Raw genomic sequence first — 12,692 nt, 5'->3', positions numbered from 1 at the left:
TAGCACAGATGAAAGTCAGAGCTCATTAGTTATGGCTGGGCACTCACTATGTGAGTGAGTGCCTCATTGCCCTTGCCTGAGACCCAAGGTATAGTTATCAATACAACCAGGGAATTGGAATGACTACACACAGGGCCAAAGGTTTTCATTTCAGCTGTGAATGGCACAAAGCTAAGAATGAAATGTCTAGCTCCATGTTCCTTTTGTCCCATAAGTGAGGATAGCTCTCTACCAATATCTCTGAACCTGACTACACACAAACATTGTGACTGGGCACCTTGAATTATCCTGGGATTATCTTTGTAAACATAGTACTTAGAGGCAATTTTTTAGGGATCCTGTGGCCTAAACTATCCCAGAGTACCAAGAATTTTGCCAGACACCCTAATTAAAAGTAGAGAAAATGGCTCTGAGACACTGCCCCTGAAAGGACAACAGGGAGAACTTAGCTTTGAAAAGAGCAACAGGATGGAGACGAATACCCAGAAGGCAAATTTCTTTATTACAGAAGAGAATGGGATATAACAAATAATGAAGCGACTAGCACAATCCCTGGGCAAGGTGGTTGTTTCAGGAGTAAGAACAACCTGTGTTCTAAGACAAAGGGAAATCACCTGCATTTTTCCTTCAGAAAGAGAGGGAAAATTTCTGGCCTTTGCTTCCCCCCCACTGTCCTTTGATGCAGTGATGATTCATAGTTAGTAGGTTGTGGCTAATACTTGTGGCTAAACTTGTGGCTGATGCTCAGGTATTTGGAAAGTGACTCTCATGTAATGTATGGCTCAGTGTTTCTTTGTTCCAGAAGCATGACTGAATCTCTCCCATGTCCTCTGGGCCTGCCTACATGCAAGCATTTTGTGTCAGGCACCTTCAAATGCCCTATGTTTTTGATGTACACATAGTTCTAAAACAAATGGTGACAGGCACCACAGCCCAATGTATTCCACAGGCCAGAGAACTTGACCCAGCTACTCAATTAAAATGAGAGTGAATTGGTCTTACTTTCTGGACCTGAATGCCTACCAGAGTAAGAAACACAAATGTGTTTGGGTTAAGGAAGATGTCCATTGACTACACCTGATGCCCTTACTGCATGAAATGTTCATCCAGAACTTTGGTAAGACAGGAATTCTTTTGGCCTTTGTCTTTTTCCTTGCCCTTTCTGTCTATTATCGATGCCACATTCATTAGGTGGATCAGGGTCAGTCTCCCTGCAAATCTTCAAGTGTTTGGAACCAGGTTTTGGTGCAGGGGTACTTGAAAAGTCTCTGCCTTAACATCTCTCTGGGAGCAACCATCTGAGAGCCTTCTACTTTTCAGAATGAAGGCAGCTCATTGAGCTACTTCAGGGACAAGATCAGGGTAAACATCACCATGCCACCTGTAGCCTGCTAAGCACCACATTTTCAGCAAAAGGTGAGCAATTTTCCCGTTGGGATATCAGAAACTGATTGCTCTTGGTTAGCACAAGAAGTGAGGGGGCGCTTACCTTTAATCTCTGAGTGTTTTTATTGTGAGTGACAACCCCATTTCTCCTGAGTGTGACCCAATTAGTCATTAAAAACTCTGCAAGCGGATGGGAACATATGGTGGAACAGGTTTGTTTATCTTATGAGAGAATGGGATATACCTTAGAATGTGGTGCCTAGCTTCATTTCCCTTTGCTGCAGAACTGAGGTGCGCTCCATCCTACTCCTCTGTCCCTGCCTACATGCAAACATTCAGGCATGGGCTGGGCTCCATCAGATGATGTGGGTTGTGTGGCTAATGTAAGGCTGAAAGGTAGGCCCTGTGGGCCCATGTTGCCCAACTTTTCTCAGAGTTGGGAGAATGTGGCCTGACTCCCCAGTTGACATGAGAGGAAATTGCTCTTACATTCTGTCCCTGAAACCTCACAGTGAATTCCTGGGTAGAAAAAAATGCAAGGGAATGGGAATGGATACATCAGTGGCCCAAGTTCTTCACTGCAGATGGGGACAGCACAAAGCTGATAAAGAAAGATGTAGCTACAGTTCTTTCTCCCCCAGAAGTGAGGCCAGCTGCCTCCCAGCTCCTCTGGACTTGGCATATATGCAGAAATTCTTTTCTGGGAACTTTCCAATGCCTTAGGCTTCCAATTGTCAACATAGTTATGAAAGGCAAATCTCAAGGAGCCCCGTTGCTCGACATATCCCTGAGTAAGATGAACTCAACGAGACTGTCCAGTTAAAAGCTGTGGAAATCTCTCTTAGATGCTGGTCACTCTTTGAAAAAAGAGTGAAATACTGGAAATGGATCCATGGAGTGCCAAAGTTCTCCAGATCAAATGGGAATTGGATGAATCTGAGATTGAAGTGACTAGAACACTCTTTTGGCCAGCTGGCTTTCTTGGGAATAAGAAACATCTCTTGGCTGGGGCAAGGGAAACCTCCATTGGCTACCCTGGCAACTGATTTTGCAAGAATTCTTCATTGGGACTTCAGAAAGGGAGGAGAAGATTCTGGCACTGAGTGCATTTCTTACTTTGACCTACAGTGGGTACAGTCACGAGTGGTTTTGGTGTAATGGGTTTTGACATTTGTGTTTGGCATCAGGCTCTGTGGAATTATTCCTTGAGTGGGCTTTGCACTGCTAAGTTCTGGGAGATAAATACCCATCTGGGAACCATTTGCTTTTCAACAATAAGTCATCTCAAGCAGCCAGGGGAGGGAGGCAAACTGGGTAACCGTCACCGTGCTTACCCAAAAGTTCCAAGCCCCACAAGTCAGTACAGGTAGCTCATCTTTATTTGGTGATATCAGAAACTGATGGTTCTAGGTTACCATAGGAATGGAGTGAGAGCTGACCACTAATCTCAGGGCATTTTCCCTCTGAGTGAAAGCCCTATCACATTTCAAAGTGACTCAAGACCTCATTAGAAAAACATCTAGGGGATCAGAGTGGATACATGATGTGTCAAAGTTCTTCATATCCACAGACAGTGGGATAATACTGAGAATACAGTGACTAGCTCTGTTTTTCTTCTCCTCACAAATGAAAATGCTTCCTCCCAAGTCCTCTGGCTTTGCCAGTACACCAACACTTTTTCTGGCAACCTTCAAATGTCCTGTGTCTTTTATTGTCAAAATATTTCTAACAGGCAAGTCCCAAGGGGGCTTTTTGCCCAACCGATGCCAGAGTCAGGATAACTTGGCCAGGTTCCGCAATTAAAATGAGGCAACATTGCTCTTAGGTCTGGCCTTGAGTTACCCACAGTGGGGACTTATTTATTTTTTAAAAAGAGCAAGGGGATGGGAATGGATACACAGAAAGCCAAATATATCCATTTCAGATGAGAATAGAATAATTCTGGGAATGAAGTGAGTAGCACAATCCCCTGCCAAGCTCACTCTTTTCTGAATGAACAAACACACATTGGTTGGGTAAAAGGGAATCAATCATCTGTTCAATCTGAGAGCCGTATCTGCAATATCTGTGCATTATTACCTCAGATAGGGCAAATCGTCTTTTGACCCTCACCTTTTTCCAGCCCTTTCCTGGTAATTTGGTGATGGTGGTGTTGGCTCTCAGTCAACATGTAAGTGTGTGTAACAGGGCTCTGGTCTTATAAATCTTGATTGATCTTCATTGTTGAGAAGCTCAGGGATTGCAGTGTGAATAGGCAAAACTGCAGTTGCTAGGAATGCAGGCATTGCAGGCAGCAGAAGGGAAGTTCTAAGCAGTGTGACCACAACCACAGCCTACCAAGTACCAAATGCTCAGGAAGAAGAAAACAATGTTTCTTCAGTGATATGAGAAACTGAATTGTCCAGGTAGGCAGAGTAAGGGAGGGGAAGCTTGCTCCCAATTGCTGGGAAATTGCTATCTAGGTGACAGCTGCATTTCCCCTGACTCCTTACCACTGATATATTTACTTTGCCGTAGAAGTAAGACAAGCTACGTTCAACACCGCCATTTTGTCCACAGGCAAACCTCTTGTGCTGAACACTTTCCAAAACCTATGGCTTCTGCTTCCCGATGCCAATGTAAGTTAGGCAGGGAAGCCCATGAGGCAGCCATTGTCCAAGGTATCCCCCACATTGAGGGAACTTGGTATAAAAGATTTGACAATTAAAATTAGAGGAGAGGCTTCCAGAATCCTGCCCACAAGGCTCTACACAGGAGAACTGGCAAATCATCATCATCATCATCATCATCATCATCATCAAAATTGGAAGAGAGACACTGAGGGCCAAGTTCTTCACCTCAGATGAATGACAAGCTTGTTGGATAAAAGATTCTTGGCTGCATATTTCCCCTGCTCATCACATTGAAGATTTCCTGCCATTCCTTTCTGGCCTGCCAAGTTTCAGTAGATAGGTCTGCAACTACCCTTATGTGTCTGCTTTTGTATGTTAAGGCACGTTTACCCCTAGCTGCTTTCAGAATTCTCTCTTTATCCTTGTATTTCGCCAGTTTCACTATGACATGTCATGTGGAAGATCAATTGAAATTACATCTGAAGGGAGTTCTCTGTGCCTCTTGGATTTCAATGCCTGTTTCCAGGATTTCAATGCCTGTTTCCCCAGAGCAATGAAGTTCTCAGCTATGATTTGTTCAAGTACACCTTCAGCCCCTTTCTCTTTCCCTTCTTCTGGAATTCCTATGATACGGATATTGTTCCACTTGATTGAATCACTTAGTTCTCTAATTCTCCCCTTGTAATTCTGTATTTTTTTAATCTCTCTTTTTAATCTCTCTTTTTCCATAATTTTATCTTCTAATTCACCTATTCTCTCCTCTGCCTCTTCAATCTGTGCTGTGGCCACCTCCATTTTATTTTGCACCTCATTTATAACATTTTTTAATTCATCAGGACTATTTCTGTAGCAATAGATTCTCTGCTGTTCTCTATGTTTTTTCAAGCCCAGCAATTAATTTTATGACTCTTATTCTAAATTCTTGTTCAGTTATATTGCTTAAATCTGTTTTTATCAATTCTTTAGCTGTCACTTCTTCTTGGAATTTCTTTTGAGGAGAATTCTTCCGTTTCATCATTTTGGCTAGTTTTCTGTCCCTTATGAGTTTTAAAAGCTTGTTATGTGCTCTGCACCTGCGAGCACTGATATATTAAAGGGGGGGTCATACACTCTCCAGGGCCTGGCCCTTCAGGAGGTGTTTTTTGGAGAGTGTTACTTCCTCTCTGTTGTTGTGACTTTGGTTATTTTATTTCCCTACTCATAGTGATGTTTTGGACTCTCCACCAAGTGTGCTTTGATTTGTTCCTTGAAGTAGCCCTGTAAAGGAAAACAAACAGACAAACAGGAGACAAAAACACACAAAAACACAAACAAATAAAACAAACACCCCCCCCCAAACTGAGAACAACCCAAAAGAAAAAAACCAGAAACACCAGCTACAAGTAAAGAACAGGGTGGAGGTGGTGCTGATGGAAGAGCACATACAATGAAAGAAATGACAGGGGCAGGGAAAAAGAAAAAATAAACATTGACCAGGCAGAGAGACTAAAAGTCTTAATCCAGAGAGGGAGAATGAAAAATAAGGAAGGAGGCAGGGAAATAGAAACGAAGATAAAGTTACCCAGACAGAGAAACTCTATGGCTTGATTATGCCAGAGAGAGACAAAGGAATGTAAATAAGGAAGTGTAGAACATGTATCAAGAAGATGGATTAAATATGTCTGTTTAAAAAAACCAATAACCAGAATAACCAGCCTACAGGAGGGAAGATATAAGGAGAAATGGGGGGGAGGGGAGAGAATATATCTATATATCCAAAATTGTCCTAGAATTAATCCAGGCAATGCTGCAGCACTGGTCTGGAGGAGCTGTCCCTACTTCTGCAGCATCTTCCTGTTACAGGAGATACGCAGTTACCCAGTGCAGAGGGGTGTGGTTTGGTGTAGGCTGGGCCTGCCTCTACTGTGGGCCCCGCAGACTGATTCCTGAGGCCCGCCTTGGTGGTGGTGGGGAGAAAAATGGTGACTCCCCAGTCTCTTCTCCACCACCTGGTGTCTCAAATCACTCCTTTGGAGCTGTCCTCACTGTGCTGTGGGAGCAGATGAGGCTGTCTCTCTCGCTCTGCCCCCGGGGGCTTGGCTGGGAATTAAACTCCTGCTCAGTGCACACCAGTACTAGAGAAGCATCTCTCGATATGAGGTCCTGGCTGTTTTTGTCCTGTGCCCAGCCTTTCAGGGGAGGGGACCGGTTTCTTGTGCTGCAGACTGTGCCCCTGATCTGCCACTGAACATGGGGGTGGCTCCTCTCCTCCCCAGGTGTGGGAACAGGGCAGCAGTCCCCAGCCTAAAGATGAGATCTGCTGTTAGAAACCCTCTAACCTGCAGTTAGAGATGGGATCCCTCTCTGTCCCAGTCCAAGGTTTTTTCTCTTGTCCAGATACAGTCCTACACTTCCCCAGACACTCTTTCTCTTCCTTTTGTCTCTCAGAAGAAGGGGATCCTTCCCCTCCATGCCTACATGGACCATTTTATCTCCCCCAGTTCACAATCACCCACCTATGGTCTCCCAAGTTGTCCCATTTTCTTCCTGGTAGATTCAGTCTCTTTTCCTCCCAGACTCTTGGGGTTCAAAGTCCTTTGCCTTTAGCCTTTCTTTGTTTGGGAGATGCACAAAGTATAGATCTCCCTACATCTCTGCCATGTTTTATATTATACTCTTCATCTCAGATGAAAATGGAATGAAGCTGGGCCTGCTGACATGAATACCATTTCCTCATCAAGCTTGATGTCCTGAGAGTAAGAAGGAAACACCCGTGGGATTGAGGTAAAAGGTAGAAGCAGCCACAAGAACACTGCATCCTGACCTGGTTAGGGCAGGAAGGCTTCTGGCTCTTGACTTACTCGTCCATTCAGTAGAGGCACTCATGATCTATCAGAATGTTGGCCTCTCTGTGTTGGCTGGCACCTATGCGTGTGTGACTGGGTTATGGTCCCAGAGTCCTTGAATGGACTGGGGAATAATAATGCTCATGCTCAAATTTTGATCTTCTTAGAATGAAGGAACCTTATAGGCGGAAGTGGAGATCAGGGTAACAAACTGCACTCAGGCCAGCAGAAGGTTGCCAAGTACAGAGGTCTCAGTAACGGAGGACAATACTTCCTTAGTAATCACTATGTGTTAGCTGGTTGTGAATGCTTGGCACTCTCTGAGTAATAGCCACATGGTTCCTGACTCTGACCTCTGATATCTACCTCCCCTTATGCATAAGTGAGAATGGCTCTTTCCCAATAACACTTGCTCCTTCCCCCATGAAAATCTCTTGTTCAGAATGATTTCTAATGCTTCTTTCCTTCTATTGCCGAGATAGGTCTCAGAGATGAGCTCTTAGAGAACACATCACCCAAATTATCCTGCTTTAGAGGACCTTAGCAGGACTTCACAATTAAAATCAGAGAGAAATACTTTCAGGTTCAGACTCTCAATCCCTCGCAGAAAAACATTCCTGGAAAAAGATCAAGGGAATTGGAAGGGATGCACTTTGGTCCAGATTCTTTATCTCAGATGATAATTGAATAAAGCTGTGAATGAAGTAACTGACACAATTATCCGGGGAAGCTTGGTGTCCTATGAGTATGAAAAACCTGTGAGCTGTACAGAAATGGAATATATTTTAGCCACACCTGGAAGTCTTAATGTAGCACAACACCCTTCATCTGACCAGAAACAGTGTAGGAGGGATTGGGGTTATTGCCAGTTTTGCAGCTTTTCCTGTCAGTGGTGAAAAACAGTGGTGATTTGGAGGGCAGAGTCTTAGTACGGGCTGATGCCCAAGCCTGTGGGACTGGGATATGATTTTTTAGTTTTGGAGTAGTTTCTTTCTACCTTTACCTGCTGGGGAAATTGGGCATTCTGGATCCCTTAGAGTCTCAGAAAGCAGGATGCTCAGGTAGTCTATGGCAGGGGCAGAGAACACAGTAATAGTCATTGCACAAACATCAGACTTCAGTGCCCCAAATTTTTAGGAAGACAACATTTTTTCACTTGATATCAGAAATTAGTTGTTGTGGGGGTAGAAAAACACCTTCATGTACACTCACTGGGATTTAATCAGCCTTATCTGCGTGCAATTTTTTTCTTACTTCTGACTGTGGCCCTGAAGGCCACATCTTCATCAGCTTTTGCCACAGAAGTGAGGCCAACTGTCTCTCAATATCACCTGCTCCTACCCGCAAGCAATCCTTTTGTGTTTAACACATTCAAGTCCTCAATACCTGTTTCCATGTTAGACAAGGAAGATACCCCAGTGGCAGCTATTACTCAAGGTATTCCAAATTCATGGGAACATGGCATGACTCCAAAATTAAAATTGGACAAAAAGTGCTGCCAGTCTCTGACAATGAATGTCTGGCAGTGAACACATGGTTAGGATAAATGTAAGGGAATTAAAAATGATACGCTGAGGACTAAAGTACTTCATCTCAGATGAGAAGAGTATGAAGCTGTAGATAATGTTACTAGCACAATTTTCTGGGCAAGTTTGGTGTCCAAGGAGTAATAAAGACTTGTGGCCTGAAGAGAAGTGGAACAACCATTAGCTCTACTAGAGAGTCCTGTGGGCAAAGTCATGCACCCCATCCCCAATAAGGTCAGGAATGTGTCAAGCTATCACCAACTTTCAAGCCCTTTTCATCAGTGGACAGAGGCAGTTGTGACTCACAAGGTAGGATCTTGCTCCTGGCAAGTCTGCAGAATCGTACTCTGGTATTCAATTATTTTGTGCCCAAACCTGCTCAGTGAATGGACTTTACAGGCATGAGCTCTGAGTGTATCAGGAGGTAGGTCACTAGGGCTTTCCTGAAAAGTGTGGACAGAGAGCAGAGCAATGGTCCCATGCCAACAGAAATTTGCCAAACAGAGTTCTTACTAGCAGGAGAGCAACGTTTACTTTTCAATATCAGAAATGAACTGCTATGTGATGACACATGGTGTGAGTGCAAACTCCCTGGGAATGACTGGGCACTGTCTGAGTTACAGCCCTGTATCTCCTGAATTTGACCGTAGGCCCTTGCTCCATAAATGAGATCAGATCCTTCCCAACATCATCTGTCCTGTGCACATGCAAGCCTCTTGTGCTGAACAGTTTCAAAAAGCCCTGTCCCTCCTTTTGCCAAGGTAGGTCTTGCAGAAGTGTTCCATGGGCCCCCGTTGCCCAGCCTATCCCAGATTACTGGGGACTAATCACAACTCCATGATTAAAATCAGAAAATACTCCCAGACTGTGTCTGTGAATGCTCCATAATGAAATCCCCCTTCATGAAAGAGCAAGGGAATCTGAAGGCAGGTACTGGGGACCAAATTTCTTCTCCTCAGATGAAAATGGTATAAAGCTTTGAATGAAGTCACTAGCACTTTTCCCTCGGCTAGGTTGGTGTCATCACCAACATCAGAGAGCTGGGTCTAAGGGGAACATCCATCAGCTACACTTTGGAGCACTGTGTGACAAAAAGCTATCACTATTTTCCTTTCCTTTCCTTCAGTGATAGAACAGTGGTGATTTGGGGGCTCTTGTCTGGCTCCTGGCTGACACCCAAATCTGTGGAAATGGGATCTGGTCCTTTAGTCGTTGAGTTTGTTGTTTTTATCTTCACCTCTTCAAGAGGACTTGCATTGGACAAACCGTTAGTATGTCCAAATGTAGGAAGCTCAGGCATTCCAAGAGGTTGGTAGAGAGCAGAGAGCAACCATCTGGGCCATCAGAATCCTGCCAAGCACTCAGTTCTCAGTAACAAAACAACCTTTCTTCACCATCAAAAACTAAATGCTGTGTGGTAGCACACCACCAGAGTGGGAGTTCGCCTAGAGTTTCTTGTCACTGTCTGAGGACAGACCAGTCACTCCTGAACCCTGATTTCAGTCTCTTCTTGCCCCTGAAATGAGGTGGACTGTTTCCAGCATCACCTGCATTGAAGTGCATTTGATTTTCATTTTATCTACATTATTTAAAATCTAACCTGGTTGTTTTGCAGCATGATATATTTCTTTGGATTGTATTAAGCACATATGGACACATCATTCTTTGTTTTTATGTCTTTGGCTAAATGGACATTATAATAACTTATCTGGCTAAAGTGGAATGCCTTCCAGACATTGAGCTTTGAGTGATCTGTGATTCACAGATTGTCTGTGATCTCTGACCAGGTAATTGATATCTGACACAAATACAGAAATAACTAAATTCACTTGAAAAACAGTCTGTTCTTTGTGGTTCCTGGATTCTGTCAAATTCTACTAACCAGCACTTTGGAATGATGATTTTTTTTTATGAAGAACAAACTTTAACCTTCACCCCACACTTATACATTGCTTTAGCAGGAGCTTAACAAACAAAACAAAACCAGATAAGAAACCCCCAAACTTTCCACTCCAGAGTGTGGCATGCACAGGGGAGGATAGATAAATGCATTTTTACCTGAAATATCTTGAAATATGAATCTACATGGTCAAAAGCAACCACCACTCCACAAAGTGCATGGTGAACGCACAATGACACAGAGTAATACTGGTGAGTAGCTTCAAGGAATGATGATTTTGAATATTTTGAAACACTTGTGATTAGAATATGTCATGAAGAATCATTGAAACTTCATGACAACACATTCTTCTCTCATTTTTTTCTTCATTTATTCTAAATGCTTGAGCAGCAAGTATTTTATTTTATTCTATTACTGTTGAGCTCTAAGTATAAAGACAAAATAACAATCATCTTGGAATAGGTGAGTCGGTCCATATAAATCATTAGGGTTTTTTTTTTCCTTTTTTTATTTTGAGTGCTCTTTGGAATACGTTCAATAATGATGCCTCCAGATTTTTTTTATTTTTCAGGATTACTTTGGCTATTAAAAGTCTTTTGTGGGGCGCCTGGGTGGCGCAGTCGGTTAAGCGTCCGACTTCAGCCAGGTCACGATCTCGCGGTCCGTGAGTTCGAGCCCCGCATCAGGCTCTGGGCTGATGGCTCAGAGCCTGGAGCCTGTTTCCGATTCTGAGTCTCCCTCTCTCTCTGCCCCTCTCCCGTTCATGCTCTGTCTCTCTCTGTCCCAAAAATAAATAAACGTTGAAAAAAAAAACTTTAAAATAAAAAAAAAAGTCTTTTGTGATTCCATAAAAATTTTAGGATTGTTTGTTCTACCTCTGTGAAAGATGCTAATGGTATTTTGATAGAGGTTGCATTTTTGTGTAGAAGCTTTGGGTAGTATAGACACTTAAATTTTTTTTAACATTATTATTGAGAGAGAGAGAGAGAGAGAGAGAGAGAATGACTATGGGAGGGGAAGAGAGAGAGGGAGACACAGAATCCGAAGCAGGCTTCAGGCTCTGAGCTGTCAACACAGAGCCCAATGTTGGGCTCGAACTCACCACAAGATCATGACGTGAACCAAAGTCGGATGCCCAACCGACTGAGCCACCCAGGCACCCCAAGGTAGTATAGACATTTTAACAATATTTGTACTCCTAATCCATGGACATGGAATGTTTTCCCATTTCTTTGTGTCATCTTCCATTTCCTTCATAAGTTTTCAGAGTACAGATCTTCTACCTCTTTTGTTAGGTTCATTTCTAGGTTTCTTATACTTTTTGGTGCAACTATAAATGAGATCGATTCATTGATGTATTTCTGAGTGGGTGGAGGATGGGATAGATGGGTGATGGGTGTTGAAGAGGACACTTGTTATGATGAGTACTGGGTGTTGTATGTCAGCGATGAATCCCTGAATTCTAATACTGAAACCAATACTGCACTGTATATTAACTAATGAGAATATAAATAAAACTTTGGAAAAAATAGAAAGACATGAGCAGATGATTTGGTCTTGCTATTTTTACACCTCCATTTTGACCCTGCTCTCCTGACTCAGACATTTGATCTTGCAGGACTTTGATCACACACATGAAAATTTTGTTTTGGTTCTTTGCTTAATAAACATTGAAATCAGAAATATACTAACATAGAATGCTTGTGGATAAAGTGTTCATCAGGGAAAAACAATAAAACATGTTAATTACTTGATCAATTTAAAAAAAATAGCTCAACACACCAGTTCTAGTTTATCTGCATTCATTTTATAATTTATGACTTTTTTCAAGACCAATTAATTTTTATGTTAATGACTCTATGTTCTATCCACACCATAATGCATTAAGTATAGATTCTGAATTTTTAAGCTTTCAAAAAGAAATCATATACTAAAATGTTAGAGTAGGGAGATTAATGATATGCGATCTCCCATGGTAGGCAATCCATAATCAGTTATAGACTAGCTACGTCTTGGTTTCATTTATATGAGAAATAAACATATCTCTATCCTGTTTGTGCCACTATTACTTTGACATCTGCTACAGGGGCCCAAATATAACCCCCACCAAAGCAAGAACTTTACCATTGGAGAACTGTGTGACTTTGTAAAGGATATATGTTCTTCTGAAGGACAGATCTCTGTCTGCCTAGCAGCAGAGGCAAGTGTGAAAACAGAGTTTATGATTCCAAAATATAGTGCTTCTGCCTGGTTGATATCCATGCCCTCTCTACTGGGAACAGTAGGTGGTAGTGAGATGGGGTGGTGTTTAAGATCTACTTCTTGAAGTAAGGAGCACTGTTGGATTAGTGATGCCTGCATACCTGGTGGTGGATACAGACCTGAATTTTTTTCATTTGTTCCACACTTTTGCCTGTTTTATGCAGATTTTATGCCTGTATAA

This window comes from Puma concolor, chromosome E3 (assembly GCF_028749965.1).
Source record: "Puma concolor isolate L17-30 chromosome E3, mPumCon1.1.hap2, whole genome shotgun sequence".
Lineage (NCBI taxonomy): Eukaryota > Metazoa > Chordata > Mammalia > Carnivora > Felidae > Puma > Puma concolor.
The sequence above is the reverse complement of the archived record's forward strand: the minus strand, read 5'-3'. Positions refer to the sequence as shown.